The 21,817-nt window shown below is 30.5% G+C and overlaps 1 protein-coding gene and 1 long non-coding RNA gene across 2 annotated transcripts in view; one reads left to right on the forward strand and one right to left on the reverse strand.

Moving 5' to 3' along the window:
• LOC106685918 (F-box/LRR-repeat protein 16) overlaps positions 1 to 21,817 on the forward strand; it is a 356,715-nt gene that overhangs the window by 5,896 nt on the left and 329,002 nt on the right. The window lies entirely within an intron of this gene.
• On the reverse strand, positions 4,892 to 15,530 carry LOC106685907 (uncharacterized). Its single transcript, XR_001343918.2, has 3 exons — positions 15,456 to 15,530; positions 7,446 to 7,728; positions 4,892 to 5,337 (listed from the first exon to the last, which is right to left on the reverse strand). It is a non-coding gene; the product is annotated as an uncharacterized lncRNA (long non-coding RNA).

Raw genomic sequence — 21,817 nt, forward strand, 5'->3', positions numbered from 1 at the left:
AGAGTTTTATAATATTAACATTGAAACAAAATAAAAAAAAAAAAAAATCTGAAATATTTATCGAAATTTTGTTATATACTTTAGAAATAATTAATGCAAAAAAAAATGTAACAAGTTATCTCATAAAACTGGTGGTTACTTTTTATTTTATTTTTTTAATGTTCAAAATTACTAAAATATATGGATTATAAGAGTTGAAGTTCCTCTTTGATTGGCATTTATCAAGAAATGATAATTAATGTTGCCTGTTTAAATAAAATTTCTTAGTATTAAAAACAACACTGTATGGGTTGTGGAAGGACTTTACAAACCTTTTATACACTAAGAATATTAATTAAGATATTCTCTAATATCTAGTAAAAATGGTACTTTAAAAAACACTGTAATTATTCTTTGAAGACTAGATAATATTATTTTTTACTTTTAAAATTAGTTTTGTTATTCCAAATTTAATTAGGCGATTCCATTAGTTAACTCACTTTGAGGATGCCTGGTTTAATTGATGTGTGAATTCACGGAATTGTTCGTGCGCTAACAACCTAGAATACTGAAATCGACTGCTGATTACGATTGGAACCTGAATGTAGACCATATTGGTCCATATAACATGTCGCCACATTATATATATATTTTCAATTTATTTTGAAAATACTCGCTTTGACAAGTAAAAAAAAAATAACGCTGAAAATTATTAGAGACAATGGTTTATTATTTGAATTAATTATTTTAATAATTATTTATAATATAATAATTATTTTAATAATAAAATCCCTGCTGTGTGTCCACTAAGATGGTTAGTGTGCTGAGTTCAATATAAAAATTGTTTGCTGAATTTTCGCCACTATTGGTCGAGTTAAGATCCATTGGTGGCACTTTATGTATCTAGAATGAATCAAATAAGCTTCTAGAATATTTAGAGAGATGTATGATTTTCATTGTATAAAAAAAAAAAAAATATATTATTGTCCGAAGGGTACCATCTCTTCTTATAAATAATATCATTATGAAAATCAATATCCCGATAACTAACTTTTTCTATGTTAAAAATCAGTTAACAATCTGATTAAACAACTAGAAAGTTTTAGAAATGAAGTTTTTATCAATAATATGTCATTCTTTCACTTTGTCTGTTTTCAATCCCTGCCTGTAACCTAGTTCTTCAGACCTGGTACCTAACGTCGAGAATGCCCTTTTCTGAGCAATCTTTCTGTACCTTGCGGGGCAGGTTGGCAATGAACTCAACACACTGGTTCGTGTACCCTAACCCCTCCAGAATAATCTTGTTTCTATTATGTATCCAAACACAACTGATTTTAGGGAAAATCATTACGCTGGAATGACAGATAACTTTACCAACTATCAGCTCGCTAGCCCAACGTCTCATCGTTATTTCATCACCATTGAGATACTCTACACTTGTCAAGAGGTGTCTCGAACGTTCACAATCATCTGTCCCGTAAATCTTATATAATATTATCTTTTTATCTTGTAGTATTCGAACTGACGATCATCAGGATCGCGTTGATTGCTGGGCAATCAATTAATCCGTAGTAATTAAACTAGCACTGTTTGTGTTTGGGTTCCAACCTGCTATTGACTCCTCCCTCCTCGATTCGGCTAAGGGCGCTCTAGGGTCGAGATCTGTAAACCTAACCGCTATCGGAGATTGATTGGAGTTTAGATATTGTTGATGCAGATCGAATACTTGAGAATAATTTGAATTAAAGCTTTATTCCAAGCATCCGATTTGTTTCTTATTCCAATAAAGAAACGTGAAGAAAGGAGACAAAGAAAATTGGAGTGAATAGTTGGTGATGTTTTTTGTCTGTTGTAAGAAATGAAAATTAATCTTGTCCTGGGAACCTTTGAGAATAATCAAACTTAAACATGACCTCACTATCTAAATCTTCACAATATTTATGAAAGTTTATTCATTATCTTGTAGTAATAATAGTAATTGCTATCAATGGAGATATTATCAGAACTAATTAATAGATTGCTATTGCTGGTAAAATAAGTGCTATTGACTTGACGATACAAAATAAAGTACATTCTTTCAATAATGCAATATTAAACGTGTAGCAATAGTTTAAGGGAAAGTGGTAACTATAAAGATGGCTAAAGCAAGAGTGAAAGTGTTTATGGTTATTTTTAGAAGAAACAACTTGTTTCTAAAAAAAAAATATTTGTTAGAACGAACATTAGACAACTTCCACGTTTTCCTAGGAATCGTACGAGAATGCTTAACAGTATGAAGCAAGCGAATACACATTTCCCAAATTACACAAAAATCTATACCTGTGATGAGGTGTTAATAGCTGACCGTAGATTACTATGCGTTGGGGGGCGTGTTCAGCAAAAATACACAAATAAACAAAACCTATTTATTTGTGCCGACGTTTCGACCTGAATTTTAGGTCTTTATTAGGGCTGAAAAAAAAAACAAAATGAGATAACAACCTTAATGCAGAGAAACTTAAAAAAAAAACAACTTGGAAATATAACAATAAATTAAGTTGATATTAGTTGATTGATACTGATAGAAGATAAAATATAATATTGTAGAGGTAAGAATTATACAAAATAAACAATAATAAAAAAACAGAATTCAAGTAAATAAAGAAATAAACTTATATTAATAAAATAATAATGGAAGGTGTAGAAAAAAAATGTAAATAATGAGTAATGGAATTAATAAAATGAAGTATGTAAGTAATGTATAAAAATAATGAAAACAATTTGAATAGAGAGAAGAGAGGAAAACATTTTATCAAAAATGTGCTGCCCAAGTTCATTGGGTTGCCATATTCACAGCATACTTATCACTTAACATAATTAATCCTAATATTAAATTAATTAATCCTATTAACATAAATAGTCACAGCATAAAAGTTTGTAAATTGTCACATTATAAAAATTTTTGAATTATGTACTAAATAAAGTTATACATGATTTTTTTCCCTTTTTATTATTTATTATTTCTTCCCTTACACATTTTAAGTTTTTTTTTTTTTTATCGTTCTTTAAATGTGTTAAATATTTCCCTTATTTCAATTCTATAAGTTTTCCCTCTTTTTTCCATCAAACATAAAAGTAAATTTAAGTCAAAAGTATAAAAATTATATGAACATTCCAAGTATAGTAAAAAATATATACATACATAAAACTCAACATAGTTGTCCACATTTACAATCTATTATTATTCAAAATACACCCTAACACATGCATAAAAAGATTAAAATAAAATAAATAAGTAATAATAAATCAATAATATAAAAGTAATAAATATATGTATTAAAAAAAGTAATATTTTCTGACCGCACCTCCCGACCTTCTTCTCTTATTAATTTATGGTCAACTAAAGACTCTTCATGATAGAATGTATGCATTCGCTTACTTTAAAGTTGGTTCACACTGTTAGGCATTCTTGTAAGATTCCTAAGAAAAACGTAGAGGCTTCTAAGTAGAATTTAACTTTGTCTAATGTTCGTTCTGACAAATATAAATTTTTGAGAAACCACAAGGCTTTTCTTCTAAACATAGGCATAAACATTCAAGCATACTTGAACGTTTGTAACCACCTTTATGATTACCACTTTCCCTTAAGCAATTGCCACAAATTCAATATTGTATTATTGGAAGAATGTTCTTTGTAACTACAGATAATCCACATGAATGATTTTGAAGTGAAAACAGTACTTTAGTACAAAGTTTTAAAGACCTGTTTCCTACAAATATTGGGTGGTGGGATGGAAACTAACAGGGAAAACTGGTGATTATCGTTGGAAAGTTTATCACCCCTTTGGACTAGAGCTTTAATAAAGGAGGGCTTAGACTGGTCAGGGAAAGAGGCCCTCCAAGCTTCGATTAAAGATCTCTTCACTCCCTAACGATACTCCTCTATAATGGCGAAATATTTTTTGTTCCAAGCTGAGTAGGTCTTCAATGACGTCAGGCTTTGAATGGGGTAATTTATTTTTAGCTTCCTATCTTCAACTTTAACAAGTATCATTCACTTAATGATTACGGCTAAATTCTTTGTGAAATAGTCTTATCGGAACGTTTTCAATATATTTAAAAAAAATTTTTATCCCGTAGTATTTTTTTTATTCATAGGACCATTGTAAGATGGTTTCTTGTGTGGCGTCGGCTCTCAGGTCATTCGCATACACGTTTTCTGGATAGTAGGTTCATGAAGTCTGGGCTCAACGATATCTTCACACCCAAAGTTGAAGGGACAGTATTTGTGCTATATTGCCGTATTTGCGATATTTTTGGGGTAGAGTTAGAGCGCAATAAAATCTTCAGACTTGTTGCTACGTGGACTTCGAATCATGAAGATATTTGGTAATTTTGTGAATGTATATTCCTGTCATTTCCTTTTATGGTTACAGAAGCCCAAAAGAATGAAGCTGATTCCTTGTGTTACATAAATTTATCGGTTAGTTACTTTGATTCCACTTTTATCGTGGAATTATTATTGTCAAATTGTTGTTATAATGCTGGCAGTTCGGAGGTGTGGTGGTAGTGAACATGGGGTTCTGAATATGTAACACCTACAAACGAACTTAACTATAAAACCCCTTGGTCTTACAAGAGTTTTGTATATTATACAAAAATTCAATAAGTATTTCATTTATTTTAAAAATTTTTGTTCTTATAATATTTATTTACAGAAAATTGTAAAGTTTGATATAAGATTGTTAGAATTTACGTTGAAAGTAATATAAAAAAGGAATGAAGTAAACTAAAAGAATATAAATATAAATGAATAAAATAATAATTAATAATCCATTTACCTATGTGTACCTATCCCTTAGATATTATATTGAACCGTACATAAACCTCGTTTATTTGCTCATTCTTTCGGTTATCTCATAGAAGAGAAGGCTTCCCAGTCCGCTCTTAAGAAAAGCTTTTTTTGACCGCCAGCCGAACCATCTTCTTACAATTAATTAAATTCAATCAACTAATGATCTTCAAATATTATTTGTTTAGTGTTCTATTAAATGAGCAAATATTGATATACAGCATTGTGATGTCAGAAATCTGTGATATACATCTTCAATTTAAGCAAAGATCGATACATTATTTAGTGTCGCTGACAATTGCATTAAATCGATTAAAGAGAGGCACGTGCCGTATTATCAGGTGAGGACCTGACACGTACAACCAGCTTGACGTCATGGTGTTTACTTTTAATGCTTGAACAAATTGAATAGCGAGCGGGGGGGCACCTGTTGCAGTGCAGATATTTCCATAGCCCCTCATCGGCTCAGTCCTGCCATTGTCAGCCCTGATGGCTTCCTGTCCCAGTTGGAACTGCTGGTCTTCCTTCTGAAAAAAAGCATGCCATGGCATTAACAAGATTGTTATTAATATTGTTATTGTAATAATTAATAATAAATGTTAGCCGTACTATGTATGGTATAGGCTCTCATTTCGTGAAAACAACGTCTATTGCCTAGTCTGTTTCTTTCACTGTACAAAAATGCTTGAGATTGTATAGCCATCTTTATGGAACCTAAAAGAGAAGAGAAAGAAATTTATTCATTCATGCTGCCCAAATACATCGGGTTGCCACATTACACAGCATACTGATCAATCCGTGATCGGACATATTTAAATTACATATTTTTATATGATATAATATAATAGAAACATAACATTTTTTTTTTAAACAGTTTTTTTTACCATTAATACCAGTCTACAAACTAAATTCAAGTTTTTCAATTTATTCCTTTTTTTCTTCTCTTTCCATTTCTCAACCCTTATTTCATTTTATCAACAAATTCCCCTATATAACAAATATTAAAAATAATAAATTAGTCAGCCTTTGACTTCCCGTTTATCCAAGATCGGATTTAAATATTGAACGCCTTTGAGTATGCCCATGAGTATTTGCTATTAACAAGATTAAATATGGCTTTTTAAGATTTTTAGAAAATATTTTTAACTTCTAAGGTTAAATATTTTTTGTTTTTCATAAAAATTCTTATACGGGTTTCGAGTATACTAAAAACGAATCTGATTTACATTTTGGTTTTTATGATTTTGTACACTACTTATAGGCATTTACTACAATGTATAATATTTTTGTGTCGCCCTACGCCAGAAAAAGTCGATTCATTTATTATCATCATCCCACTATGTCACGATAGGACGACAGTATTGAAGTAGAAAATTGATTGACCTTGCAAAATGGGATGATATAATTTTTAAGGGAGAAATATAGTTTAAATTTGTTTTCATCACCCTCAAAAAATCTCAATTCTCATTTTCATAATCGAATTTTTTTTCAAAATGTTTGCTTTATTTAGGGTCTTCAATTTTTTTTTTTAGAAAATTTCAATAACTTAAACACGACTCTACTAATATACAGAAAACCTGGGAGTGGTTTAGTACCATTTAAACTGCACAAAATGGTATAAACCAATATAAGTAGGATACTAGTAAAATAAAACTTTTGAAAAATTGTCTTTTATCTGAAACTTGTTTTTTGCTCCCTTGTAAAGGTATAAAATCTTGAAAGATAATGATATGGATTGGAAGAGCGAAAATTTAACTTTTCAACAGTTATAAAGGCGTTTGATATTTCTGAGCAGCTAGGAAATTTAAACTTGTGAGGAATGATGAATTATTTTCATACATGGCATATAATAAATATCCTTCAAAAAGCTTTAACTTTCTATTTATGTGAAAAGGTGCTGGATTTTCCTAAAAAAAGTTTTGATTTGCTCCACTGGAAATGTCGTTTTTGTAATTTTTTGTGCGTTTAAACTCAGTTAATACAATGAACAGTGTATTGTTCTTATTCTGCTTGACAAACACAAATTGCTTAGCCTTTAATAACCATTAAATATGTGTAGAGCAAAGTGTAAACATAACCCGTTAACATTTTCTTTATCATGTATTTTACGCACTACTCTGGTATTGTGCGCCCCTATGATGTGAATGAAGGAAGATAATGAAGAAGATATATACTTTCCGTTAGCTACCTTTCCTATCTTATTCATTACCTTCCTTTATTTCAATACCACTATTTCCATCTTTTAGTTTATACTGTATTTTATATTTCTTTTTTTTTATCGGTTTATTTTTTCCTATTTTCATTAATTGTCTAAAACCTTTTAAAATTTTTATTTAATTTCACTGTACATCTTACCAATTTTTCATATACTTTGTTCATTTATGTTTACATCAATTAAGTGTTTGTATCTTTTTTAGCCCTAAAGAAGCCCTACAACGTTGGGCGAAAATAGTACAACGTTGGCTCTGAATAAATAGTTTAATCACTATTTGAGGTTTTTTTTTTACCGCACCCGGACCATCTGCCCTTTAGTATTGCACCCTGTCAATCACCGATATGTTTAAAAAAAAATCTAATGCAGTTCCTTAGTTCACAGTGTTCATTATAAAATTGTGATTTTTTTTTTTTTGCTTACACATTTCGCTAAAAAAAACTGTAAACGATGTGGGGTGATGGAGTTCATTTTCGGAATCAGGACTCTTATAATTTAGAAAAAAATATCCCATGTTTTTCTTTTTCCAACTTGTGTCTCTTATTACTTTTCCTGTAAATTAGCAACACGCCTGACGTAATATTCCATTCATGATTAGTGAGGCTTGATGGAGAGCTGTGCCCAGTCGTAAATCTCTTTTCCTTGTTTAGGAAATTTCAAGCTAGTTCTGGGAGTCCTGTGGCGTAATACCTTGAAATTAGTTTTCCTAGAAAAGAGAAAATATTTTTCACCATAATATAAGTGACAGCAAATTTATCTTTCTTAGAATTATAATAATGAATTATTATAAAATGTATTATTAAATAAGGTAAAAAAAAATAGGTAAACTTTACGGTATTTCATTTTGTAATTGTGTTGTTTCCGTTTACAGCAGTATTTCTAGATCTTTCTTTACAAAAAAATAAAAGTCTCGGATCTCATGCGTAAAGTAATGCTATAGAATCAGAATATTTTTACATCCTGCAATATTATGCCTAGGGTCAAGACAGGGCCAATATACATTGACAAATATTTTCCAATGTTTGCCTATATATTCGAAGATGATTACCAGGTTGGACACGAATGTGCTTATATTTAGAGCATAAGTTTGTCACTCATATAGGTCGCATATAATGGATATATAATTACGTTGAATATAACATATATATAATTTACTCAACAGTTTCAGTTAGAATTTACTCAAAGATATAGTTGGATTACTGGTCGTTATTACTTTTAAGTACCTTCTTTCTGAATGGAATAAGTATAATTTTATACATTGATTTTATTAAGTTTAAAGTAGGTATTGTTACTTTATACTAGTGGAAAGTTATGTCTTGAAGACTTCGTTTTGGAAATAATTTTTATTTTCACTCAACTATGTGGAATATAAAATTTGGAAAAGTATTGGGATCGTGTTTCGAATTCGAAGTCTTCGACAGAAATGCACATTTTGAGGTACTATGTGTCAAAAAAAAAAAACAGTTATTACAAAATGTGAACAGCCTAGCCCAATAAAGAGTTTTATTGATATTAGACATTTAGGACTGGTGGTGTTTGCCAAGGATGTTACTGCAACTTATTTCTTAAAATCGACCTAACAGAAGTGCCATTTTATTAAATGGATTTTATACATTTTTTTATATTTTTTCAAAACTCTAACGATTTTAATTAAATTAAAAAAAAAAGGGAAAACATTTTTTAGGTTCAAAACATATTTCCGGAAATAAGAGTTGTAATATAGTCTTGTTTGTTAGTGATTGTGTGTTTGTTTGTCCAAAAACGACTCTAATGATTTTGATCAAACAATGTACAATCATGTGGTCATAATATAATATAATATCTTCATTATAAATAATATTAGGTCTTATTCTCAGTGAAATAGTTTAATAGTGCTCAAACGCCGAATTAAATAGCTGATTATCATTGTAATCAGCAGTAATAAACGATGAATAAATTTAAAATAATTTGATGAATAACTAAAGGAGAAAAATAGAAACAGGAGTTTGGGTCGCAAAAAGCCGAACCTCCCCCCTCCCTACTGCATTCATATATACACAGGTTCGTTATCTTTTGTTCATTCATGGCAGGAAAAAAGTTTATATTCGTTATTGCCATATCGAGTAAGCCTTCAAATACGAATTTTTATAGCTACAGAAAAATAAAAATTACTTATTCAAAAATTTTTCCTTCCCTGATCTTTTTGTTAAAAAAAGAATGTCGAATTTTCAAAACATTATTCTCTAAACCACCTTTAATTTTAATCAATGTAGTAGAAAATAATCTGCTTTTTTATATGTTAAGATTATTATAAAATATATAATATATAAAGTAGTCCGGCATAGATGATGCTTTGACACATAGAGGCAGATTTTATTATATAAAGAGATAGAAATAAAATAATGGAAGATTATTGATTTACCATGTGTATAGATGAATGGAATATGGTCCGAGTGCGGTAAAAAAAAACTCAAATAGTAAATAATGATACTATTTTTATTGACCCAACGTTTCGCCCCTCGTTACAGGGCTTCGTCAGGGCTAAAAAAGATACAAACACTATAGTTACAAAAAGAAAAAACATAAGTGGAAAATAACAGGGGTATAAAATGAAAAGTAAGATATAATAAGAAAAATTAAAGGTTGTAAATAGTAAATGAAAAGCGTAATAGTAACAGATAGATAAGAGAAGAAATATTAAAGAAAGTACAAATAAAGAGATGAAAAATGAAAAAAAAAAATACAAATCAAATGAATGCAGAATGCATACCTGTTTTGACGGCAGTCAAAGACAGTAACGGTTTGTATTGGGAGGAGTGGGGATAGCAGTTATACCACAAAAACGAAAATAAATTTACTATGTCTACTTTAAAATTATTTTCGTTATTGTGGCATAACTGCCATCCCCACTCCTCCCAATACAAACCGTCACTTTACTATTTACAACCTTTAATTTTTCTTATTATATCTTACTTTTCATTTCATACCCCTGTTATTTTCCACTTATGTTTTTTCTTTTTTCCTTTTTGTAACTATAGTGTTTGTATCTTTTTTAGCCCTGCAACGTGGGGCGAAACGTTGGCTCAATAAAAATAGTATAATTATTTACTATTTGAGTTTTTTTTCACCGCACCCGGACCATATTCCATTCATCAGAAATAAAATAAGTTTCCATCGGGATTTGTTTAGAATACTTTTTAATTAACAAGAATAATTTCTCTTCCGATTAGTTTTTTTTTTTTTTTTGTACGACTTATTTAAATTCTCCAATATATGAAGCCTGGGCACCAATTTCCTGCAGGCAGTGTTTTTTCCCATCTTTTATAGGCTCCCTAGGACTATTCGGGCAGAGTTCTTAAGGATCCCGTCTGGTTGGAACGCTAGAACTGTGTCGAATCGCTTCCTGTTCAGGTCTAAACAACAAAAAACAAACGAAAAAAGAAGTTTCTAGGAGCTAGATAAGGGCTGTAGAGTGGCTACAGACGTGTTGTCAATTTGAATTTCACCAGCGACGTTGTCATGGTATAGAAACCTTGATCTCTGGGCGGACTTGATCCTTCAAACGGCGGAGCACTCCAACGTAGAACTGTCCTGCGACAGTCTGTTCATTAGAAACAAACTCTTTGTAAATCTCCCCATTGGTATTGATCTGAGGACAAAAAAAAAATCTTAAAGTTTTGGATGTAATCGTTCAAATTTTGGGTAAGATTAAAGCTGGGAAACTTCTACAGCCCTCCTACAGCTCCTACCTAGCTCCGAAAGTTTTCATTTTGTTTCACCGAATCAAGAAACATCTATTGTCGAAGCGATTCGAAACAGTTCCAACGGAAGCTATGACAATTGTTCTTGACCAAGTTCTTTAGTAATTGAAAAAACACTGGATGCAGAGTGTTGACGTCATACATTGAGGAAGAAGTTCAATGTACAAAAGTTTTTAATACATTTTTCGATACATGACTATTCTTGGAACTTTATCAACTCACCACGTATTTTTCGAACCACTTGGCCTAAAGATCCAATGGCCATGCTGCCCTGACGAAGGCCTGGAATGCTGGCCGAAACGTTGGCACTAATAAATGAGTTCTTACTTATTTGAGCTTTTCATTGACTGCACCCCTAATCATTTTCTCATTCTAATTAGTCTAAAAACAAATATTTTTTTTTTAGATTTTAGAAATATTTTTTTCTAACCCATCCTTAGTATTGCACATATACATCATAAGGAGAAATAATATTAATAAATTCGTAGGAATTGTCGTGTTTTAGGTTCATTGATGAGTAAATCATCAATAATGATTTTTAGTAGTTGTTGTCTACAATTGTCTATACAGGACTGTGTTATTATATAAAAGCTGTAATAGCCTCTACAGGTTTACGATTGTAATGATTAAGTGGTTGCTGCACTTAATTCAAGAAAGGATTATTTGGAGAGGCCGTAAAGAATGGAGTACTGTGAGTCAACGAGAGATCCTTGTTGCTATGGCGACGGGAGATTGACGTAAGTCGTTGCCATGACATGTTTCCTCCTCCAAAACCATTTCTTTTACGATCGTTGATTACCTGCAGTAAGCAAGAATACAAGTGCATTTGTCTATTTGAACGAGATTTTTTTTAAAATGTGAATCTTAAGTTAGATATATTTTTTTTTTTATTCAAAACTTTATTTATTGATAGATATTACAATCTGGCACAATGTTGTGGGCAATAGGTAATAGTAATGACTGATCACATTCATACTGTAATCAAATTAAAATTAATAAAAAAAAAAAGAGTACATAAAAATAAATAAAATCTCTCTCAAAATATAAACAAATAGAATAATAAAGAAAATTAACATAATCAAACTATGTACATGAAAAAATAAATACATAAAGTAATCTGCAGTTACATTTACACTCTTATTTACAATATTTACACAATCGACCTGAGGATCCCTGAGCTCACTCTATTCCCCACGTGTGAGGGATAGAGCAAAGCTCTTTGAGATCCCAGCGCATTCCTCTCTCCGCATCACTGGTAATGAGCCAGTGGAGGCTGAGCCAATGCGCTAAAGCCGCAAACACTCTATTTGAGTGGAGAATCTGACCATTGCCGCCAGAACTTCAATTGTCCATTTTTATTTTACAATAATTCTCTTGGCCACTGCCGTTTCAACCTTCGAGGTGGATTGTAAGGATGGGTGGGACTGGATAAGGATTGAACAAAAGGATTAGGATGATTAGATATTAAATGAAGAACTGTGTCAAATAATCGTCCTAACAATATCTGCGATCAAAGTTTTTATAAAATTGTTTTCGAGATAATGCATATATTGTTTATAAAGTGTCAGTAAGTAATTGAAAACAAATGTCTGAAAAATCTGTTGAAACTTTCAGATTCTATAGTATTTGTCGAACAATGATAGCTGTCCATATATTTTAGAAATAGTTAGACATTTATTACATATGAAGTAACAACGGTTTATTTTTTTTAATTTTTTAGTTCTTTGAATAATGGTATTAAAAGATTTCAGATGACGGTATAAACGATCATGATTTGCTTCTTGATAAAACTTTTTTTTTTCTTCTCTGCTTTACTGAAATCTTCATTATTAGCATATATTTTTTTAAAAATTTTTAGTGAAAAAAACGTATTTAATAGAATCAATAATATTTTTGTCTTATTGTTCAAAAAGAGACAAATCTATTGGCAAATAATAACCATGAAAATGTATACTTTCTGACCTACTCCCCAAAAATGCTTAATTTTATTAGTAAATTCTTTTTTTACCGGAGAAATCGGAAACCTTCCCGGGAAAATCCTGAATGTTTACCAAAAAAACCCTACCGCAATCGGATGAAAGGTGTGGCAGCGCATAAAATACCAACAAACAAATATATATTTTTATTAATTAAATATATGAATATAAATATATATTAATTGCTATGTATCTTTCTTCGGGATGCCAGGATAATCGCTGAAGGAAATGATCCAAAAATAAGTTGTTAATTAATTAAGATTGAGTCCTTCCAATGATATAATTGGATTTCCTTTCCAAGGTCCTATTTTGTGTTTACCAGTTACCAATTAAATACCTTTACATTTCTAAAATATTGTTACTATTAATCATATAATAGAATGTGGTATTATGTAATACTATGGTAAATAAACTACATAAAGGAACTAAGTATTTATTTACAGTTTATTGTAGTGATATGATAAAAATGATCCAGACAAATGGTTTGCCATAAAATATTGTTTATATTATAACTTATTACCTAATGTGCGTGTCGTGATATGTATTGACGTCTTCATCATTGGTGTCGTGTTGTCATAAGGATGGCCTTCCAGGTCTGATTCGTCCTTAGAACTTCGCCTCGTCCTGCTCCGGTCTTCTTACTTTTGTCTTCTGTTCCCTGCTCTGTTTTTTCTTCTGCCTCCACTTGTTCCAAAAAAAGGCGACGCCCCTTTTTGGAATCCTATTTCTCATTGGTTAAAACTTCCACAAGTCCGGAGAGGGGATGGAACCCACTGCCGATCACACGGTCTATAGGTCTTTACCTGATGTAATGGCTTCTGCTCCTTCGACAAGTGGTACCCATTAACCAGGTGTGAAAAACTCTGGTAAGAGACTACTGTGGTGTACAAACACAGGTGTCCATGTGTGTTGACAAGTATCCGGGAGGAGAGGTATCGGTGCAGAGGTGGCTAAATTATCTACCGACATTTATCATATTGTTGTTCGAATTATCAAAACGACCTAGGTTCAAATTCAGCTGTGAAAGATAATTATTTATTGTATTACTGTGGGCGTGAGTCATACCTGTGGGTTTGGATGCCCTCCGAAATCCACCAGGCTTATAAAGTGGGTTTCCTTAATTAGAGAAAATCTGACGGTCGCGTATGATTCTGACCAAATCACATCCTTGTACAACCGTTGGTTTAGTAGCAGTACTTCCTTACCAATTATTGCACTCCCTTGATTGGTTGTACCATTACGGATTTATTATAAATTTGTTTAACTTTTTATTGTATTCATATCTATATCGATAGTAAGAATTATATTTTACTCCTATTATCAGATTGAGATATAATTCGTCAAACCATTTTTATTTGGTCCACGTATACAGGAGTAATAAAGATTACACATTGAGATAGTGAAATATGCAAACAAACTCACTAGGTTTATTGATGAAATAAAACTGAGCTCATTTTTGGTTTCAACACACCAGCAAACAGATCAGTTAAAATTATCAAATCCAAATTCGAAAACTTTCTTTATGAGACCTGTGCAATTAATAATCCTAAGTAATAATGTGGATCATTTATAAAATCTTATGTGTTCTATAATATTTACTTATTAGTTATCTTTCACGTATATATATTTTGTTTGATTTTATTTTAGTTCTAACAGTCTTGATTCAGTTGACTGTAGATTAATATCAAGTTGGAGAAGGGTTAAGGTCAGTAGAGAGAACACCGATAAATAAAACTTATTTTTAATCGAATATCCTAAATTAAATTTAGGCCTATATTTCGGCGTTTATCAGGACAACTAGTGTAGAAAGTGAAATTTTCTACTTTGTGATAAGTTAACCATTAATCATTTAAGAATCAATTTAAGTTAAACCTAAGTCCATGTTATGAAAAGCTTGATAGAAGTTTTCAGCTTCCCCAGCACATCCGCTCTTCAGACTTATTTTTTCTTCTTTCCCGGCCATTTCCTATTCGAGCCAGAGTGGGAGGGTCGAGTTTTCATCCCGTGGGGCCGGCATGAAATAGGAGTCAAAGCCGTTGCAATCACGAGGTTCGCCCTAGCTGCGCTCGGTCCAACAGGTGCCTAGCCTGTTCATAATTAGATTCGGCACTTACCAAAAAATGTAAAACTTAGTTTATTTCTTATGATAACTTCTCTTCAGTCTTTTCGATTTCGTATTAAATGTTAACTATTTTATTTAATACAATTCATTAAAACTAACTAATGAGCTAAACAAATGCTCCATTGATTATTTGCATTACTCGGAAAAATAAATTTACTTTAAACTGTACACTCTGTTTGAATATTCGGTTCCTAGAAATTGGAAATCATTCATCTACTGTTGAGAATAATTTAATGGGGCGCCCACACAATCAACCCCGTTGGCCTTTTGACCTATGGGGTGAAAAGTGGATTTTCACCTGCCAACGAATTTTTGTTCGAATTAATAGTTGAAATTGATACATCATCGGTGTTCTACAAATTGATATTTCAACGACATTTTCGACTTTTTTATAGGGATAGTCATTGATACTGTTTAATTTAACTTTATGGAACAAAATTGGAAATGTTCTCAAAAATATAAACATTATTGCTTTTCCATCTAAATGGATAGAATTTGTTAATGTAAGGCAATGGGGAGATCATAACTTCAAAAATAATTTTAATGGCACTCTCTCGCCTCCGTAATCCCATGATAGGAAGCAGGCTTATCTTACCTTAGTTCCAAATTGTAGCTGCAATGCGATGTAATATATGGAATTCTACGCGCAGAGAAAATTTTGAACTATAATATACTGTGGAAAATTTGGAATTTCTGAACACTTCTATAACAGGCACCCCTCACTAAATGGACCATGATACTGGATTAACATATCATTTAACAACTTTATTAAACGATAACGATAGACCTCACATTGCGGAAATATTTGATTACCCTATGAAAACAAACATGAGTAATATTTTTTTTTACGTTTTTATCACAACAATTAATTTCAGTTACAGTTATCGAATAAAAATTTATATATTTTTTTGGTTTCTTTTATATTAAAATTTTATTTTATTTACATATATTTCTCGATATTAGCTATTAAATTAGTATATATATTCTAGCATAAATATGATGATAGTACAAGAGCCCAAGAGGAGAAAAAAGGCAGTTATCTCACCCCAATTTTTGATTACTTTAATGAAAGCTATGTATAATTAATAGTCAAAATTGATGAGTCTGCCAATTATAGGTAGGGGGGAATAAAAAAATGGCGGCTGTTTCAAAACGATAAAAAAAAAATCTTTCATTCGGAGCTCTATGTTTTAAAAAGTAGGAACAACACAAGAAAACCTAAGAGAACGTCATTTAAAGAAGAGTAAATTTGCTAAAATATGAGCCCTAATATGAGCCTGTACGACGTACAGATGTCTATTAGCACTCAAATTAAAGCTAGCTAAATTTACTACAAAATAGTAATTATGTTTATCTTTGTAGGAGTAGTAGTTTTTATGATATTTAACAAAATAAACTCACAAAATGTTAATTTCTAGTTGTTTGTATAAAATGTTGGATTTTTGAAAAAATATATCTCTAGATCCATAAGACGCACATATGTCTGTCAACACTCAAAATAAAGGAAATTTAATTTACCATAAAGTAGTTAATGACACTTATCTTCGTAGGGGTAGTAGGTTTTATGATATTCACATATGAATATAAATTTGGCTAATTAAAATTTGTCCTAACAACTATAAATCAATATATTTTAGCGAATTGCATGTAAACTATTCTTCCTAAGAAGATAAACATCATATACTACTTTATAGCTCATTAAACTAGCTTTAATTTGAGTGCTAATAGACATATGTTCGTCAAATGGTTTTTGAGATATAAATTTTTCAAAATATATTCACTAACTACTCTTTCAGTACGTCCCATACTAGGAATCTCGAGAACTATTGGACGTAAATAACTCTATTAGGGCTCATATTTTAGCAAAATTTACTCTTCTTTAAATGACGTTCTCTTAGGTTTTCTTGTGTTGTTCCTACTTTTTAAGATATAGAGCTCCGAATGAAAAATTAGTTTTTTTATCACTTTGAAACAGCCGCCATTTTTTTAATTCTCCCCTACCTATAATTGGCAGACTCATCAATTTTCATCATTAATTATACATAGCTTTCATTAAAGTAATCAAAAATTAGGGTGAGATAACTGCCTTTTTTCTCCTCTTGGGCTCTTCTTTTGGACTATGATGATTTCCGAGAGTTCAGTCAGTATGCACCGCCAAACATCACCTTCTCTGTGAATTGCCTTATATTATATTTAAAAAAATTGAACCAGATAGCTCTCACCTCACATTTCAACCAGCAGAGCAACAGAGCATAGATTCGGATTAGAAACACCCAAAATCTTTTAATGCTAAAAAAAAAATTACAAGATTTGGGCTATTGTCCAAAAATCGGGCGTATAAAATTTAAATTCATATCACTCTTATTTTATAAACTAATAAGATACTGTGCACAGCACTAAATATAGATATATGAAATGCAAAACAGAAATAAACAAACTTTCTACCTGCTGGTCAGAACAATAAAATAACCCATACTTACTTTTCTTCATTTTAGTTTTGCATAGCTACTATCTAAATACTTGTGCGAGTTTATTTCAGTAAACAGATTAGTTATGTAGGATTCACCAGTAACCAAACAATTTTAAGTAATTTTTCTAATTCTCAAGTTTTATTTTTATTCTCTACTTTTTAATGTTTGATAAACGAATTTTTTTTCAATGCAGGACTTGACTATGTTGTTCGATCAACTATCATAGTTGTTATTCGAAAACTATCGCGGTAAACCCTACGTGGAACACAGGCCGAACAGAAGTTAGAGAACATTGATGCTGGAACGTTGTTTGGATTCTCCTTGATGAGGTCAGGACTGTCGGAATAATTTAGTTCTGTTAGTTCCTGTTGGGAAATTATTTCAGATTGCCGAGACATCCTCGTGCGGAACTAACTTGCTCGATAAATAAGCTACCACCGCTTAGTAATCCCGTTGGCTACGGGAATGCCGCTTTGGTTTCCTAACCTATTTTACCACAGTTTATCGATAGTAATCGAATTAATGTTGAGATAGTTAGTGGTATTAAAATATTTATAGTTTCCTTAATTGAATTTATAAATAGGCTATGTTACGGATATATCAAACACTGGTCAACTTCCAGAAATTTGATTTTATAATCGTGGCTGATCTTTATGTTTTTTGTTAGGCCTGCTAAACTGCTGAAACTAGAAATGAAATCAGTTTTCTTCCATTTCTTACGAATTTTTCACAAATTGCTGACATGTAATGCCAGTTTTGAAAATCTTTAATAGCAACCGATCAACTTTACAAAGAACTGTATTGAAAACAAATTGCTATGAAATTGAAATAAATTAAAATTAAAATTCAATAAAATAAAAAACTTACTTAATGTTTGGATTCAGCACCTCTTCTTCTCCTAAATCTTATATTCACGTCTCCAATGAAAATACAAAAAAATGGAATTTTCACACTTTCCGGAGAGAGTAAACTTCTTCGCACAAACCTTTAATATTCGCACATACCTCTACCAAATTCAAATATCTGTTGCCTATCTTGGAAATACGGATTTCTCACATTCTAATAATGATAATAAAGTACACATTTATTCGATTTGAAGGAAAAATTGTCTCTCGAATATATTCATATAATGTATTTTCTTTTAGTACACTTAAAGACCATTGTAGTCTCAAATAGATTAATTTATTAATTTTGCCAAATTTTCACCCATTCAGTCCCAATAGATGCTCGACTAAATTATATATGTATATAATTTATAAATACTTTATAAAGAATATATATTGTCTTTAATCTCAACTTCAAATTTACTTAATGTAGTCCAATTTATATCTTTTGGTAGTATAAAGTAAAATTCCTTTTAGTAAAATAAAAACTTCAAGTTGTGTACTCTAGATGGTATAAAATATTTTCTTGGTTTTCAAGTACAATAATGACATTACATATCATGAATTTAACAATGACAGAAATAAAACTCTGTACATGATGGATAAAAAAAAGGAAAAGGAATTTGTTTTTCAAATTAGTTTCTGCACACCAAAAATCATACAAAATGATCAAATTTGAAGCAAGATTCGTTATATAGATATGTGTTATTTATTCCTAGTTTAGACTGGAAAGCACCGATTTATAACTTCTATAAACCGCTACAATTTATGATTTAGAAAAATTATCAAGGAGACAACCTAAACATTTCATACTGGAGGTCAATGATTGACCGTGTGTAATAATAAATGGAATATAGTCTGGGTGTAGTCAAATAAAACTCAAATAGTATTATTTGACCGCACCCAGATCATATTCCATTTATTAAACTTTTCATAAATTGAAGATGGTCTGGGTGCGGTAAAATAAAAACTCAAATAGTGATTAAAAGCTAACGTTTTGCTCCACGTTTCAGGGCTTCGTCAGGGCTAAAAAAGATACAAAAACTTAAATGATGTAAATATAAGTAAAAAACTAAATGAAAATTTAAAGGGGTATACAATTAAATGTAAGAATTAAATAAGAATAATATAAGGTAATATACAATAAATGAGAACGAAAATAATAACAGATAAAAAGAAGAAATATAAAAGGAAGAAAATGAAGGAGGCAGAAAACGTACCTGTTAGACTAAATTGAGAGTTAGAGTAAACCGTTTTGATGGATGCATTGGGAGGAGTGGAGACTGGCAGTTAAAGTATGTTGCGTTTGAAAATAATTTCAAAGTAAACAGTATAGAAAATTAAAGAAAATATTAAAATTAGGTAAACAATAAATCATAATATACATAATAGGTGGGAAGAAATTATTAAAAATATAAATAAATGTACGCGGATAGAAATATTTTATCTGATATTATTTCCGTTTTCATTTATTGTCAGTTACCTTATATTATTCTTATTTAATTTTTACGTTTCACTGTGCATCTCTTTAATTTTTCATTTACTTTTTTACGTATGTTTACATCATTTAAGTGTTTGTACCTTTTTTAGCCCTGACGAAGCCCTGCAGCTCGGGGCGAAACGTTAGCTCGCTAAATAGTTTAATTAATCATTATATGAGTTTTTATTTGCCTGTATCCGGACCATCTTCCATATATTATTACACACGGTCAATCAATGATCTCCCAGTATTTCCATATTATTAACATAGAATTACCTCACGCGTTACACCAATATTTCTACTAACATAATTATAAAATCGATTTGTCACATTCACTTAAATAGTTTTTTTCTAATTCAGGCTATTTGCCCAAGTCAATAAATAATCTTTAAAAAAAATAATTATCATAACAATTTCTTTTAACATTTTGTAAAATAGCTATATACCAACAAAACTATTACATATAATTTTAATGCATCTATATTAATTATAACACTTTTCTTTGGGGATTTTGTGTTAATGATATCAGTATTTTAGGTTGTCTCTTTGATAATGGTGATAGGTGGAAACGTCGGAGAGGAACTAAACTATGTTGGGAGCATAGTATTTTTATTTTGATTGAATTGTTCATTGTTCGTTTTATTTGCGATGTTTTTAATCCCATTTTTTAGTCTTTTTTTCTTATAAATAAATAATTTACATAATAAATAAATCAATAAATTTCCGTTCCGGAAAGCAGTTTTTAAATGTTTAACATGACCTTTGTGTCATGGGAAATGACTGACAGCTCGAAGACTCGTAAATTATACAAAAATGTTAACAGGCACAACCCGGAAAAATTCTATTTAATTTAAATTGTGTTCCTTATAATTAAGAAAACAGAAGAGGGACAAATGACACGAAAAAAAAATCTAAACTTTACTAACTGACGCAAAATTAATACGCTTAAGAAAGTGTAAAATTTAAAAAAGATGTTTAGTAGAAACAGTAGTTTTTGAGTTATGCCTCTTTCAACATTACGCTCCTTAAAAAATAACAAATTTTCATTATCTTATTTTGTTTTTAATAAAACCTTTTGTGTTATAGGTCATTTTTAAATTGGTTGTGCCTTAACTATCAATAAAGTTTAATTTTGAATCTAAATTGATAAAAAAGTTACCCACGATTACCCATAGGTTTATTGTCACCGATGCGAATGACTTGAAAACGTATTTTTGATGAAAAGAAATAATTGTTGACTGTTGAATACTGTTAATTTTTTTTTAGTATGAACAAAATTACTTTTAAATTAGAAAAATAAATAAATTCATAGATAAAAATTTCAACGCAAATATTGTTTTCAATAAATATTCACCTACTACGTCTCTGGATCTATGTCCATTCTACAATTCTATAATTGTCTTTCTATCGACAGTTTGTAAAAAAAAAAAAAATTGACACATACGAAAAACATCAGAAAGTAGGTAGAGAGTGGAATGCAGCCAACTTAATTGTATTAATACAATGTGGATATAGAGCTCAGGCATAATATTTGTAGGTGTAAATATGTATATATAACCAGCCATCTGCTTGCAAACATATATACTTGAGTGTATTTATTAACGTGTTATTTAATATAATTATCAATAAGATTAATGATTTATTATACTCATTGTTGGAGAGTGGTTTATTTTATTATTAACACAAACTTCAAAGGGTCCACTTTTTCTCTCAATTATTTATTTTACGTTTCGGCCCTTAGGCCATTCTCAAGGGAGCAACCTATAAAATTTGTTTTCACATCATTATTACATTATTTCCTCACACAATACTATTGTTTTTTGAATATACCTTAATCATTGATGTCATAATTCCTTGAAATGTCTCTTTTGCAGGCTAATTGCCCCTGTCATATCTTTAAAAACCAAAATAATATCATAACAGTTCCAAAACAAGAACTATTCCAAAAACATTGTCTTTCTTTAATCTCATTAACAATATTAACAACAAAACCTCCATTCAACAGGTTAGGACCCTATTATCATTTAATCACAAAGTTTAATTGATTTACAATTTAATTAACTTTCTTTTTTAATTTGTTTATTGTAACTTAACATTATTTAAAAACATAAATACTGTATGT

Source organism: Halyomorpha halys, unplaced genomic scaffold (assembly GCF_000696795.3).
Source record: "Halyomorpha halys isolate HHAL.00 unplaced genomic scaffold, Hhal_1.1 Scaffold755.1, whole genome shotgun sequence".
NCBI classification, from domain to species: Eukaryota; Metazoa; Arthropoda; class Insecta; order Hemiptera; family Pentatomidae; genus Halyomorpha; species Halyomorpha halys.